Consider the following 15218-nt stretch of genomic DNA (forward strand, 5'->3'; position numbering starts at 1 on the left):
GTATCAACGTTCGTGATCGAAACTACACGATAGATATAAGGATTCAAACACGTAATAAAAAATATAAAATAAATATTCATATTGTTATGTTACATTAATATATTGTTGGCGGAATATGTTTTCTAACCATGCAACTTCTAAAGTTTAACACAAAACAACTGTTACGGACTGTATGACTTTTTCAAAATACTTTAAAAAGCATAGTCTGGAATGGAAGTCGCAACTTTGAAACTGGTACCTAAAGCTTAAGCAAGCTGCTTTCTAATAGGCTAACGTCGACTTCCTGTTGGTCATTTCATTGGTAGGTCATAGATCGCGAAAGGTTGTTCTGACGTGACCTGTAATGGGATGTCCTCCTCGTGAGCGAGAACTTGTATCCGATTTTAATAAGATTGAGTTAATCTAAGCATGTGATTTTTCCTGTTTTCTTTTTATTTAAAGCATTAATTGTTTATTGTAAAGCAAGTTTATCTCGGCAGCCGTTGTAATATGCAGCTACCAGCCGATTCGTCTCGCATCAAAACATGGGGCTGTGTACTCGTGGGCAGATGACCACAGAGTACGCTGATGACTGTGTCGGATTAACTTCACTTTACTTCAATTTATTCTCCAGAGAACCACGCATGGTGGTATTAGAGTACATTTTACATGTCAATCATTATATACAAGTAGTCAAATGGCGGCGGACTCAACAAAATATTGTAGGTAAACAGTTTCAGATATAATATGCATGTCTATTATCGAAGATTTGATATAACAGAGAAGATAACATTTATACACTTTGCTAAGTTTCTTAAAACAGTGAAATCTGATGATGTAAACAACCGTCTATGAGATACCATATTGGAAAATTTGGTTAGTTTTGTTGAAATAAATCTTTTTCTATTTTCATCAAAACCTTAAGCAGGACAACGAAATATATAATGAAGTCGTCTGCAACTGAGAGTCACACAATTTACAAGTTCTAAATTCCCTTGGAGTATTATACCAACGCCCTGTCTCAATAGGTAAACAATGATTGGATGTTCTAAATTTTAATAGTGGGTAGAAAATATATTTGGGCAATAAGATAAAGGCATCAAGTGGTTGTAGGGTCTTAATGTTGTCCCTTGGGACTTACTTCTATTGCATTCCTCCACACTTGGTAAAGGTGATCTTTTAGTGTAGTTTCTACTTTAGTAAGCAGCCATGTTCTGTTAAAATTACCTGGGAACATATAAACATTACCTAGCCCACATGAGTAAAGGATATTTTCAACAAACTTAAGCCAAGAATAAGAATGATTATTTTACACACTATCTAAAGACATGAAATTGTACAGTACCGAGTATAACTTGAGGTGAGACAGGGGCGTGTTGAGTTTATACCAATAACTAATAATTCTTTTAGAAACATGGATGCTGATAGGAAATCTTCCAAATTCGACATATAAGGATTCATTCGGTGTGGACATTCTGAGACCAGAGGCTAATTTTAAAAACTTGGTATGGTTTTTTTCAAGTATATCTATTTTAACATGTCCCCAAAATTCAGAGCCATATAACATAATGGATAAAATCATTAAATCGAATGCTTTAAATACGCAGTCAAGTGGTAAATCATTGTTACTTGCCATTTCAATAACAAAAACATACATTTCTTAGCTTGTGTGGCTAGAACACTTATACCAAATGTAAATTTTCTATTTTTGTGAAAGATAAAACCTAGATATTTATAATTATCAACTATTTCAATTTCTTCTTTGCCATAGTAAAATGATGGCTTATTTACTTTACACTTATCACTTCCAAAAATAACAATTTTAGTTTTATCACTATTTACAGTAAGTTTTCATTTCTGACAATATACATGAAAATAATCCAGGGACCTCTGCAGGGCTGACGCTGAAGTAGCAAATAGCACTGTATCGTCTGCACAAAACAGAACTAGTAGTTGTAGACAAACTAAATTCAAATCATGTTTGCAGGATATATCAACACCATTACAATCAATGTTTTTAGTCTGGATCATTTATAAAGATCGAAAACTATCACGGAGAAATGTTTTCTCCCTGTCGGACCCCCGAAAAACTTGGGAAAAACGCAGATTTTTCATGATTAAACTCGACACAGGATTTTATATTGGAATACATTTTTTGTACTAATGTAAAGAATTTTCCTTGGATACCATAAGTTAACATTGTTTACCAAAGACCAACTCTCCAAACGTTGTCAAAAGCTTTAGAAAAGTCAGTGAATGCACAGTACAATTTCTGTTTGTTGTGTTTTAGAAATTCTATAACTGAATTAAGAACAAACATGTTATCAACTGTTGAGTAACCTTTACGAAAACCGGCTTGGCAAGGGGATAATAAAGAATTAATGTTTATAAATCTGGATAATCTACAGTTAAGTATACTTGTAAAAAGTTTTCCCAGACAGCTCAAAGTTGTAATGGGTCAATACGAACTAGGATCACACGAGTCACCTTTACCTTCATAGATAGGTTTAATGACCCAAATTAACCATGAGTCGGGAACTTCACCTGTGTCAAGTACGACATTAAAAAGTTTCTCTAAAAATGGGAGAAATAAATCTATTGAGTCAATTATATATTCGTTTTCTACAAAGTCTTCACCTGATGCTTTATTTCTTTTCCGTTTTGATACTGATTCACTAATTTCTTGTTGTGGTATGGCAACATTAAGAACTGAGCAATCTAAGGGTACATGTGTATTATTAATATCTTCAGGAACTATATCATCATACTCTTGTGCGTTTATATTCTTAAAGTATTCATATAGTTCTTTAACACTAGGGGATGAGTGATTATGCACAGGCTTACGTTTACGCAGTAATTTCCAGTAGTCCCTTGGGTTCTTCTTCTGCCAATCTCTAATTTCAACGGCTAATTTACATTTATATCGTTTCATATATTTGTTCATACATTTCTTATACTCCTTAGGTGCATGACTAAAACAGATATGGTTGTCTTCATTCCTATGTCTTCGATATTTTCTTCTAGCTTTATGGTAGTGTCTTCAGAGTACATTCTTTTCCGAACCAAGGTTTGTTAACTTTATGTTTCTTATTGCCAGTATAAATATATGAGGGGGAAGAGCGTATGCCAAATGTATTGATCGCTGCATTTGTAAGAATATCAGAGAAGATAACAGTTGCATTATTTATTTATTCATTTGCCTTCGTAGTGTCATCAACCACTTTATCTAATAATGTGCTTACATCTTGTATCTGCATTACATCAATATTGTTCCTGTATTGGTTTGTTTTTGATGAGTCATATCTTTTGGGTTTTGTAGAAATTGTTACAGGTTTACTGGTAGATGATTTATGTACATTACCATACATTCTGCTATTCATACTTGATAACGAAAGTGCTATAGGACAATGTACATCTGAGTATAGGGGAGAACAATCAACAATGTTAAAGCTCTTAAAATATGACAGGCACCTGTTGGAACATATGACATAGTCAACAGTACTTGTATCCTTAGAAGCACCTTTCCGGATTTCAAAATATATTTATCGTTTCGGGATATTATAACCCGTGTTTGGTTTCTCAACTGATCACTTAGTTTGTTTCAGTTGTTTCACATAGGTGTCAAGTCTAAAAGGTCAGCTGAGAAAGCCCACGTGACAACTGTTTTCATAATGTCCACGGTTCTTTAAAAAAATCCATTGAGTTAGATAACAATGAGCAATCAATCAACGTGATATCGGCTTTGAACAAAGTATGTTGTTTTCACATCGGCACTTCACGCCCAGATATTTGGGTATTCCGTCTGCTTTAGTAAACATACACATGTAAACGCTAACTTTTGACAAATTCACTGTGCAAAATAACAGTGATTATTCAATCAACGTAATTTCTGCTGACCCTTTGATGGCGAGGAATGATGGTGATCACTCCTCTTGCTGGGCTGAAACGTGCATATACATAACATACATTTCACCTCACTTCAAACCGGGATTCGGTTTAAACCTGGATTTGAATTGATAAATACCCCAGACACACGAAATGCCTAATGGGAACCTTTATCAGGTAATCTGAGTGGTGCCTCCAGTAATTATACCTGTAATAAATTAACTGAGCATCAATTGAATGACGACAAATACGCAAGTGTAGGGTTATACCAGAAAACATGGATGACAACAAGGGAGTAGTTTACCCACGCAATCCGAAATCCGAAAATGCTTTCACTGCAGGGATACTTTTCTTCTTATAAACTATAACCGCCAGGGGTATTTCCAAATAACGACATCCGATGAGCTTTTGTCGTGCTTTTTGTCTGTTTATTTAGGCTGAAGAAATTTATTAACATGCTCCCTTTGTCCAAATCTTCATAGATCACGGTTGAATCAGTGTTGAAAAATGCGTAAAACAAATATTGCCTCCAAGTTTATTTAGCTGTCCTTGCAGACGGTAGCCCAGTCTCTTGTCACGCTCAGTTGCGTTAGCGAGCAAAATCGACTAACGGCAGCTAGTGTGCCCAAGCGGCAAATGTCAGACTGCCGAGAAGAAGCTAGAGATTAGCGGCATTAAACCCAACCCACTCACTGATTTCAGTGATTCGTTCTGATAAGTAGTGCCCCTTCTAACTATTCACTTATTATACCTGTTGTCAGTGTTAGAAACATTTCAATGTTCTAAAACAGATAATTAAATTGTTGGTTCACATACTCATCGACCCGTTGGACGCGGACATTTCGCAATTTCATAAATCAATTTCTTAAGTGGTCTAACGGGTTCATTTTGTGACACGTGTACGTAGCAAAAGTGTCAGTTTAATGTAGGTATATAACGTACGGGCTTTGTCTTAAATATATGCAATATTATTATTAAAGCAATACACAGACTTCAAGCCAATTGGACGTATCCGATAACACACTCGCGAGTAATCAGAGCCTCTCCTACCTTCTTAAACATATGTTCGAGCTCAAATTAATGAATTGAATTGTTTACAAATATCAAACGATGCATGGAACCCACGTCGCCAATATCTTCTCTATACAGGGAATATTTACAAGAAACAGCGTCAAAAGAAAATTAAATCACTCTATTGCGAAAAGCGTTTTTGTAAAACGATAGCCAATGAAGCGTGTTGATTGGTAAAACAATAGAGGATTATAGGGGCCGTCTCACAGGCAAGTGAGCGAAGCTCACGATGGTGAGCAGAGGTTTCAGCTCCACAGGATCCCAAACAACCAGCCAGGTCGAAGGCTGGCATTCTAATAAAAGTAAGCGGGGTTCGATCAGACACGCATTAATAGACGGACCAAAAAGCTACAGAAACCCTGGTCATGCAGCTGAATGCCGGGGGTCGCCTGACACCTAAGAAGAAAAAAAACCAGGGCGCCTGATAACGCCCTGCAGACCACCCAACACCTGCCATGGGTGGCCAAGCAACCATTCAGCAATATCATGACACTGTGTCAAATTATGTTTGCTTGTAAATGTGCTTATTTAGAACATATGTACATTCGTATTTGAATAATCGCTTATGAATCCTTGACATGATCATCATGCTTGTGACAACCGTTACGGTCGGGCGTAGCGGTAGTAAACCCTCCATTATAGCTAAAATGTTAACTTTCTTTAAACACGACCAGGTGCTATAAGCGTACGCATAGACAACAAAGGCACACATTTGAACCGACTGTCGCCGCTCATTCATCGTCATGTATATCATGAAGTAATTAGGGTATTGTCACTAAAGCTTCGCGCCCGTCTGTTAGTTCTGTTAGTGAGACTACATCGTTACCGATTACATAAGCTTTGTATTGATATGTTTATCGAGACGAATCAAAGTACGTGAGGGGTGTAAGAATGTTTTAATGCCTCACCGTCACACGAAATGAAAACCGGAGTCACTCGAATGGTTTAACCCCTTATTTACATTTTCAATTTTCTCATCAAAATCTTTTCTTACTTCTATTATCTCTGAGTCTAGCAATGTCTTCATCTTGCCGAGCATAACCTGTTCCATCTGGTTAAAACGTCTATCTACATGATCCGTGAGATCTTTTATTGCGTACCACAGGTCGGCCATTGTTTTCTCGTCGTGTTGTTTACAGACTTGTTTACCTTCATCGGCGGTGCTGGTTTTCAAACGCTTATTCTCACCTGTTGATTTATCTGAATGTCCTATATCATCACTTTCATCTTCTTGACTTAGATGTCTTTTCCTTTCTTCTGAAAAAGTGACTGGCGGTGTCGATAATGTTGTGGTCGCCATTACTGCATTCATGAAATCTTGACTCTCACCTATGTCCATGGTAAAGTCAACACTATGTACTCGCTGATGTCAAACACTGCTTGAAAACACGTAGACGGGACTGTTGGTTATCTTACATAGCTGACTTTTGAATATATAAAACCGGTATATGTTGCACATAAGTGCAGGGCGTCAGCAACAAAGACAGACCCAGCCAATCAAGCCAATCAAGACCCAAGCTATAGAGCTCTCCTCAAACACGTCTGCACCCTACGACAGCCAAGCCGGATTTCACCCTCCACGTTTATGATGTTATATAACGCATGACTCTTCCTGTTATTTCGTGCACCTGCTTAGCATTGTGAGAAGACAATGTAATTAACTATCCGAGTTGTCTCGCTATAAGTTACATAATAAACTGTGGGGTGCTTTTTTTATTGGAGTAGATATTCTGAGTATATTCATTGTGAATAATGCTGCAGTCTGGTTCGCTCTCAAATGTCTAGAGAATAAAGAATTCATCAAATCACAACTATATCTGCAGACCCCGCCACCAAAAACCCTAATCCTTTCAGATTCATTAAGTGGGCTCCAGGCTATAAACAAACTAAAACACAAAATGCGCCCAAAACTAATACAACAGAAAATTAAAAGCGTCAACAATCTACTTAAACTAGGTAAAGACATAGAAATAGTACGGATCCCTGCCCACGTTTGAGTGTTTGGCAACGAACACGCAGACAAAGCAGCCAAATCAGCACTAAAATTAGAAGAAGTAAGCATCAACCTACCAATTTAAAAAAAAAAAAAAAAAGTAATACAAAAGTGGCAAAATAACTATCAGAAATAACTAAACTACAAACAGGCCACACTAAGTTAAACTCCCACCTACACCAAATTAAAAAAACACCAATCCTGGAAATGTCCCCACTGCAACTTATAGAAACCCCATAGAAAATCCTGAACACGTAATACTATATTGCACACAGTACCAGCAACATAGAACAAAACTCCAATCCACACTAAACTGCAACAATCAAATGACACTAGCAACGGTACTAAACACCCTAAATGACTTACAAACCTTTAAAGCACTAGGCATACATCTAATCAAAACAGGCCTACTCGGCCGCATCTAACAAAGTACAACAAAAAAGCTGCCAATAAACCTTAAAATTCTAAACCTACAAAAACACACTTAGAACTACAACTGCTAAAACTACATTGAGTCCCCCCTCCACCTTTTGCATGGCATATTTCAAAATTCCAAATTTGTTATCCAAATTAAGTAAACAACCCTAAAAGCCCCCCTAGGTTGCCCCACCTTCTCGGACATACCCTTTTCGACCAAACACGAAATGGCCTGGCGGGCCCGTGAGCGAATTACGCATGTGTCGGAAAGTGCACGTTAAAGTCCCAATTTAAGTAAGTAAGTAAGCAGACCCCGCGTATCTGAGACACCCGACATGTGTATACGTGCACCAACTTTTGCACAAATCAAGTGTAGCAGTAGTTTGTCTGATTAACGAGCAGAAACTCATCTTACAACTTACCACTATGTGGAACAGATAACCAACACAGTATTTGACCTAACATTTTAAAACCGTCTATGTATCATATCTTTGAAAATCATTTACAAGTTCAACACATAAGGAAGACATCTTTAATTTGGGGAACACAATGTTTCGGAGTGTATTCTTACTCCTTCACCCGATGAAGGAGTAAATATTACTTCGAAACATTGTGTTCCTCATAATAAAGTTACCATCCATAAATTCTCTTCCTTACATGTATGTATCATCCGTGTATCACCTGGTTTCTACTTCGTTTTGAGGAAAGTTATTCCGTTTTCATAAGCACATCAAAACCGAAATGTATTTTCATATATTTAATCCTGAATGCTATAAATGCTAAACCGAGACTGTGATGGCCGCTGTTAACACTCAGCATTTCAGGCATTTACGGACGAACGCAAGTCCTTAGTGTGTATGAATCAGATGAGCTGAGGAACAAAATCGGGGTGAATCTAGAAAATAAGTGTTTTCAGGCACCACTAGGAATTGCGTTCTCATACACTACTCCCAATTCCGAAGTCTATTGATAACTTATAAAAATGAGTTACACACATCAGGGAATATATACATTTGTCAATGAATTTCTTATTGAAATATATAGAATAGGTCATGCATCCTTGCGGAAAAAATACAGTTTAAGAACATATCCATGTAAAGCTTTATATTGTTAATATACACCTACACCTCTTTAAATATAACACGAGCAACAGGCTTATATAGCTCCAGGTTAGATTGAACATACATCCGTCATACATGGGGAAGTAACGCACGACAGCATTTCTGAAGTGTACATGCAGTGTACCAATATGGCGCCACTTTCTCGGCACTATTACCGACTTTTGCGGCACTATCGCGCCACTTTCACGGCACTATCGCGGCACAATCGCGCAACTTTCACGGCACTATCGCGGCACAATCACGCCTCTTTTGCGGCACTATCGCGGCACTATCACGGCACTTTTGCGCCACTTACGCGAAACTTCGCGGCATTAGCGCGCAACTTTCGCGGCATTTTCTAGCCACTTTCGCGGTTTTATCGCGCCACTTTCGAGTAACTTTCGCGATACTTTCAAGGCACTATCGCGAACGTATAGCGAAATAGTTTCGCGATACAGGGGAAGTGACTTTTGAAATGTAGTATATATATATATATATATATATATATATATATATATATATATATATATATATATATAATTAAATAAGTGGAGTAAGATTGAACACAGTTTTAATAGGCTAGCGCTTTCAACTCGTACCACGTACGAGTCTCATCAGGCCATACCTGAATAACGGACATGAAGTAGTAACATATAGTTACGTCACGTCATAACATTTAGGAAACTATGACGTCACAATACCAAGGTGACAATGGACAAATAACTTACGCCTTTTCATTTAACTTATATAGAATACTAAACGAGCTCCCGTGTAATTCCAATTTTATGAAACGAGTGAATAGTTGTGGTATCTGACGAGCGAAAGCGAGTCAGATACCACAACTATTCACGAGTTCCATAAAATTGGTTTAACACGGGAGCGAGTTTAGTATTTTATTTATTACTTGCCATTTATGTTTTTAGAACTATAATGTTGAGGGTGAATAGGCTCACACCTACACGATCCACGGCATAATCCAATTGAGTTAAGACCAATAATACTTCAAACACGTCAAAAGTTGAAACGTATGAATTTAATACCATACAACGGCCCGCCTTTAGAATTCAGGCGTCCGTTCCACAAAATTATCGTAGCGTTAAGGTTATCGCAACTCACATACTTTAACCTAGACCAACGGCTGTCGTTGCGCTACAGTAAGATCGCCTTGTGGAACGTGGCCTTGCACCTCAAAGTTTATAATCACGTCACAATACCCGATGACGTAATTTGTGGAATTTTGTTGCAAGATCCTTCGGCACAACAATGCCATGTGACGTCAGCCTAGCAACAAGGTTGCTGGGGTCATCGAGTGTGCATAAGCTCCTCTCAGTGATCTATCATCTCCACACGCAATGTCGTTGAATACGCCAAGGGATGTTGAGAGCTTTCAATATGTGCTCGTGAAACGTGTTCCGAGAGTACATAAGCACGCGTTTTGGTATTACACAATGTGTAATACAGCTGTATGTTTATTAAACGGGTGATCTCTTCACGGGCAAGTAATAAAAGCGCGTATTTATGAATGAAATGTTGCTCTTTTTGAAACAATGTAGGTTCATGATCAACATTTAGCTTATATAGCGGGAAAACTAAAAAGTTGCCGTTTCCACATGCTTCTAAATGTTCACTGAGTGGAATCGTGCGGTCGTGTGGCTGCTTTATTTGTGAACGGTGAAGATTCATTCTTCTTTTTAATCTAAGTTCTGTCTTTCCTATATACTTTTCATTGCATCCGCTACAAACAATCAAGTAAATAACATTTCTAGTATCACGAGTCATATTTTGTTTTACAGTAAATTTATTGTCCTTGGTAATTTGGACTGAAACCTGTGGAGTGATGACAACAGAATCAAATTTAGAACTTGTCAAAATCTTTCTAAGATTTGGGGGTTGTCTTTGGCTGTTGATAATTTTGTATTTGCTTAATATCTTCTCCACTTTAATACTTTGATTCAAAATAAGCAGGTATCGTTGAACCATGGATAATGTTTTTTCATGATTAGGGTTGAAGGTAGATACTAGAGTTAAATTATTCCCCATATTGTTTTCTTCAGGCTTTTCTCTCAGTTTTAGTTGCTTAATACTTAGCGCCTTCTGTATGCTATCTTCAATTAGCTTTGCGGGATAATTTTGATGCAGTAGGAAACTCTTAAGTTCAGCAAGGCGAGTAGTTTTAACATCATTCCCGGAAACAATGGTACAAATACGTCTTGCGAGACAGTTAGGGATATATCGTTTTGTTTGATACGGGTGACATGATCCAAAATCCAAATATTGGTGCGTATCAGTATCTTTATAAAAGATATCAGTTTGTACAAATCTCCCAGATATTAAATTGATTCTTACATCGAGAAAGTTTAAACTGGATTCGCTTTTTCCATAGTGAAATTGAATGACGCATTAAGTGAATTTAAAATTTCATGAACAGCGGTAAGTTGACTTTCACTGGTTTTTAATATGATAAAACAGTCGTCTAAAAACCTTTTCCATGAATATTCAATTTGTTCTTTCATAGATTCACCAAGAGTATCTCTCACCTTATCATAAAACATATTCTCTAAAAATCCCAACACAAGAGTTGCATAGGAAGCCAAGGGGCTACCTTAGTACCAATGGCTACTCCTTTCTTTTGTGAATAATAAGATCCATAAAAATAAAACATGTTATTGGTAATAACCAACTTCAATGTATCAATGATAAACTCACCCGAAAATCTATCTGATATTTCATGGCGGTATTCTTTCAGCCAGTATCTGATAGCTTCCAGTCCGAGCTCAGTTTCAATATTACTATACAAACTAACAACATCAAAACTAACTAACATAGATCCTTCCGGTACCTCAGTAGGTAATTTACATAAAAAATCAATGTCATCCCTGAGAAAACTTTTTACATGTTTACATAAAGGCTTAAGAATAATATCTATGAAATTGCTAAGACGCTGAGTACAGCTCTCGGGTCCTCCCACAATTGGTCTAAATGGTAAATCTTCGGGATTTTCAATAGAAATGACTTCACAATTTTTATCATTAATTTCCTTTTGAATACATATATGTATATATATATGTATATATATATATATATATATACATATATATATATATATATGTGTGTGTGTACATATACACACATGCACACACATAGACACGCACACGCACACGAGCACTCGCACGTGCACAAACACACATACAGTGTTTCACTCATCACAGAAATCGTTTGTCTCTTTTCCTCATATTTGCTTGTAAATATTGTGTTGGAATCAGGATGAATATTTTCCACTGTGTGGGAAATGTCGCCTGAAGATACTTGAATACTGAAATAGCATATATTGAGTACATGAGGGGGCTGCTACGTCATGCATTTCAAGAACTAATATCCTGAGAACTAAATCTAACAACATAGCTTATCTCATTCAAAAAACAATCTTTGCACACTGTAGCAATTGAAGCTTGGGTCCCAGGCAGTGTATTGTGTAGTAATTCAAGACTGTGAGTTCAGATTGTTTCATAACCTTAGCCTTATCACCATCTCATTAGTAATCTAATATGATCTCTGTTTTTAAGTAGTAGTTAGCACCTCCTCTCCCCCAAAAATCACATACAAACGTCGATCAAATGGATAGCGCGTATTTTTGTGCTTAAGTCACTTGGACATTGTTTAGCTTCATAAACTGTTCATAAGAAACATGTCCCGACTAGAACAAGATATTAAGACAGGACAACTAAATAAACAATATACCACAGGCATCTTCTTAGACTTCTCTAAAGCTTTCGACATGGTATGGCACGATGGGCTAATACAAAAACTTTAAAAAATAGGACTCAAAGGTCAGATAATAAACTACATCCAGGACTTCCTAAACAATCATAAAATAACCGTGGGTATAGACCAAACTCTATCGGACCAATGTCCCCTAGAAAATGGTACTCCACAGGGCAGTATCCTCAGCCCCACCCTCTTCAATATAATGATAAACGATCTATTCGAGGGCCTATCCCCTAAAGAAAACACATCAAAATTCGCGGATGATGGAGCCATCTGAATCCGCACTAAAAGAATGAACATGGTCCAAAATTTACTCCAAAAATCTCTTAATAAAATACAACAATGGGCTGACAAATGGGGCTTCTCCCTTAACTCAGAAAAAACAACAGGAATAGTATTCAAACATAAAAACATGAAACCCGCCTCCCCAATCCTCCAGCTAAACAATCAATCAATCAAAATTTAAAAACAAACCAAATTCTTAGGACTTATTTTCGATGAACATCTCACCTGGGATGCTCACATCCAAAACCTAACAACTAAATGCAGTAAAGACCTAAACACCCGAAGAGGCCTAACTGGCTCTAACTGGGGAGCATCCAAAGATACCCTCCTCTCTCTCTACATATCACTAATTAGATCAAAACTAGACTACGGCTGCGCCATATACAACACCCTAAACAACTCTCTATCTAAAAAACTTGACTCAATACAATATCAGGCTCTCAAACTAATTACACGCACCCAACATGGCACCATCTAGACCTCACTTCAGGCCTTAACAGGAGAAATGCCACTAAGTCTACGCAGGGAACAGCTAAGCTTAAATTTCTGGGCCGCGTCCCAATCAAACCCTCTCATCAAAAACTTAATAAACCAAAACATCAGCCCCAAAAACCAAGCTCTAGCTCGTAAACACCCCTTACTTACCCCAATATCCCAAAGAATAACAAACTACCTAAATGAACACCAAATTAAAAATCTGCAAACAATCAAATATCTTCAACCCTAAACTTAAAATACCCAAAATAGACACAACACTAGCTAGCCAAATAAATAAACAAACCGACCCAAACATAGCTAAAACTACCACACTAGCATACATACACGAAAATTGGCCAAATTGGTGTCACATTTACACGGACGGATCCTCAGATCCGACCTCCAAACACACAGGTTTCGGAGTCCATACCACACAACCAACTAAAACCATACAATCCTTCCGACTCCCAAATCAATCAATATTCACGGCAGAACTAATGGGCATGGCCTCAGCCCTCCATAATCAAGAATCCAAAAAACACAAAAAAATCCTAATACTTACCGACTTCCTAAGTGGACTGCAAGCCCTCCAAAACAAAAATACCAAAAACCGACCTAAATTAATAAATCAAATACTTAAAAGCTCCAACGACCTAACTAAGGCAGGCAAACAAATAACCTTCTTGTGGATACCCGCCCACGTAGGAATATACGGTAATGAAAACGCTGATAAAGCAGCTAAACTATCCCTCAAAATCCCAGAAATAAGCTTAAACCTACCCATCTCAAAATCAGAAATTAAAAGTGTAAACAAGCAAAAAAACACAAACAAATGGCATAACCTATATCTAAACTCAAATAGCCAAATCAAAAAAGTGCTCAGCAAACCACTAACCAAACCAAAAATTCTCCATCCATCCCAAAAAATCGACAGAGTAATCACTAAACTCCAAACAGGACACACCAACCTAAATAACCACCTAATAAATTTTAAAAAACACACTACAGGTAACTGCCCTAACTGCAAACAACCAGAAACCCCAGAACACGCACTCATCCACTGCAAACACTACCTAACACATCGAACCGCATTACAAACCACCCTCAATCTAAACAAGGCTCTAACTCTAGAAGCAATACTAAACCCACAAAATAAACTAGAAAACTTCAAGGCCTTAGGCGTATTCTTAATAAAAACGGAACTAATAAAACGCATCTAAAAACACAATAACCTACCAAATCAAAATCACATAAACAAACAAACATCCACCATACCCAGCTCCCTTAGTTCTCCTCCCCAATCCCATCGGCATCTATTCCAAATCTCAAAACTCCCAAATTCTATATAAGCAACCCCTAAAACCCCCCTCTTGGGTTGCACAGACCACTTTCGCCCCTTTCGGAAACACATTAAATGGCCTGGCCGGCCCGTGTGCGAAATACGCATCAGTCGGAAAGCGCACGTTAAATCTCCAAAGTAAGTAAGTAAGTAAGTAACATGTCAGACAGCTTTGACATCATTGATGACTTAGTCTTATGAGATGATGTAAACATTAAGGAAAATGAGCTCAAGTAAATACAGAAACAGAGGGTCTAAAATTGCCACACTGTTAGGCCCGAAAGTCTATTTAGGATTTAAATTGTGATTAAGTAAGTAGAGGGTAGAGAGAGAACAAGATAACAAATCTTAACAAAACCTACCTGCCAAACAAGTTCTAGTTCGTTCGTATCCGTAAGCCTAACAACTGCATGATTCCCAAATAGAGTAGAAAGTCCCAAACTATGATGAACGCAGCGTGTGTTCGATGAAGGAAATACAGCCCCTCAGATCTGTGCTTACTGAATACACCTTGCCAATGTTCAGTGACATAACTTATTAAGATATTGAAGCTGCATCTTGATTTACTTCAATAATGCAATTCGACAAAGAAGATGTACAGATGCCTCGACAACATTTTTCACACATGAATGAGTTCAACCTTGGCAGTCCACTAGTACAGGTAAACAAGGCTATTAATGCTCATGAATGTCAGGTTGCCCTTACCTGGCCGTCACATCTGTACTAAAACAAGTACATAGTCTAAACTAGGCTGCCTACAGATGCCTCGACAACCTTTTTTCACACATGAATGAGTTCAACCTTGGCAGTCCACTAGTACAGGTAAACAAGGCTAATAATGCTCATGTATGTCAGGTTGCCCTAACCTGGCCATCACAAACTAGGCTACATGCATTTCTTCAGCCGT

The 15218-nt window shown here is 37.6% G+C and overlaps 1 protein-coding gene across 4 annotated transcripts in view; it reads right to left on the minus strand.

Moving 5' to 3' along the window:
• Window positions 1-15146, minus strand: part of LOC124130991 (loganic acid O-methyltransferase-like) — a 34636-nt gene extending 19490 nt beyond the window's left edge. For 2 of the 4 annotated variants that reach the window (XM_048400822.1, XM_048400818.1), the window contains exon 1: window positions 14674-15010. The gene's annotated coding sequence lies outside the window, so the exon portion shown is untranslated. The other 2 variants (XM_048400819.1, XM_048400821.1) reach the window with 2 other exon arrangements.
• Window positions 15147-15218: the final 72 nt, after the last annotated feature.

This window comes from Haliotis rufescens, unplaced genomic scaffold, assembly GCF_023055435.1.
Source record: "Haliotis rufescens isolate VD_foot unplaced genomic scaffold, xgHalRufe1.0.p SCAF_20, whole genome shotgun sequence".
Classification (NCBI taxonomy): Eukaryota; Metazoa; Mollusca; class Gastropoda; order Lepetellida; family Haliotidae; genus Haliotis; species Haliotis rufescens.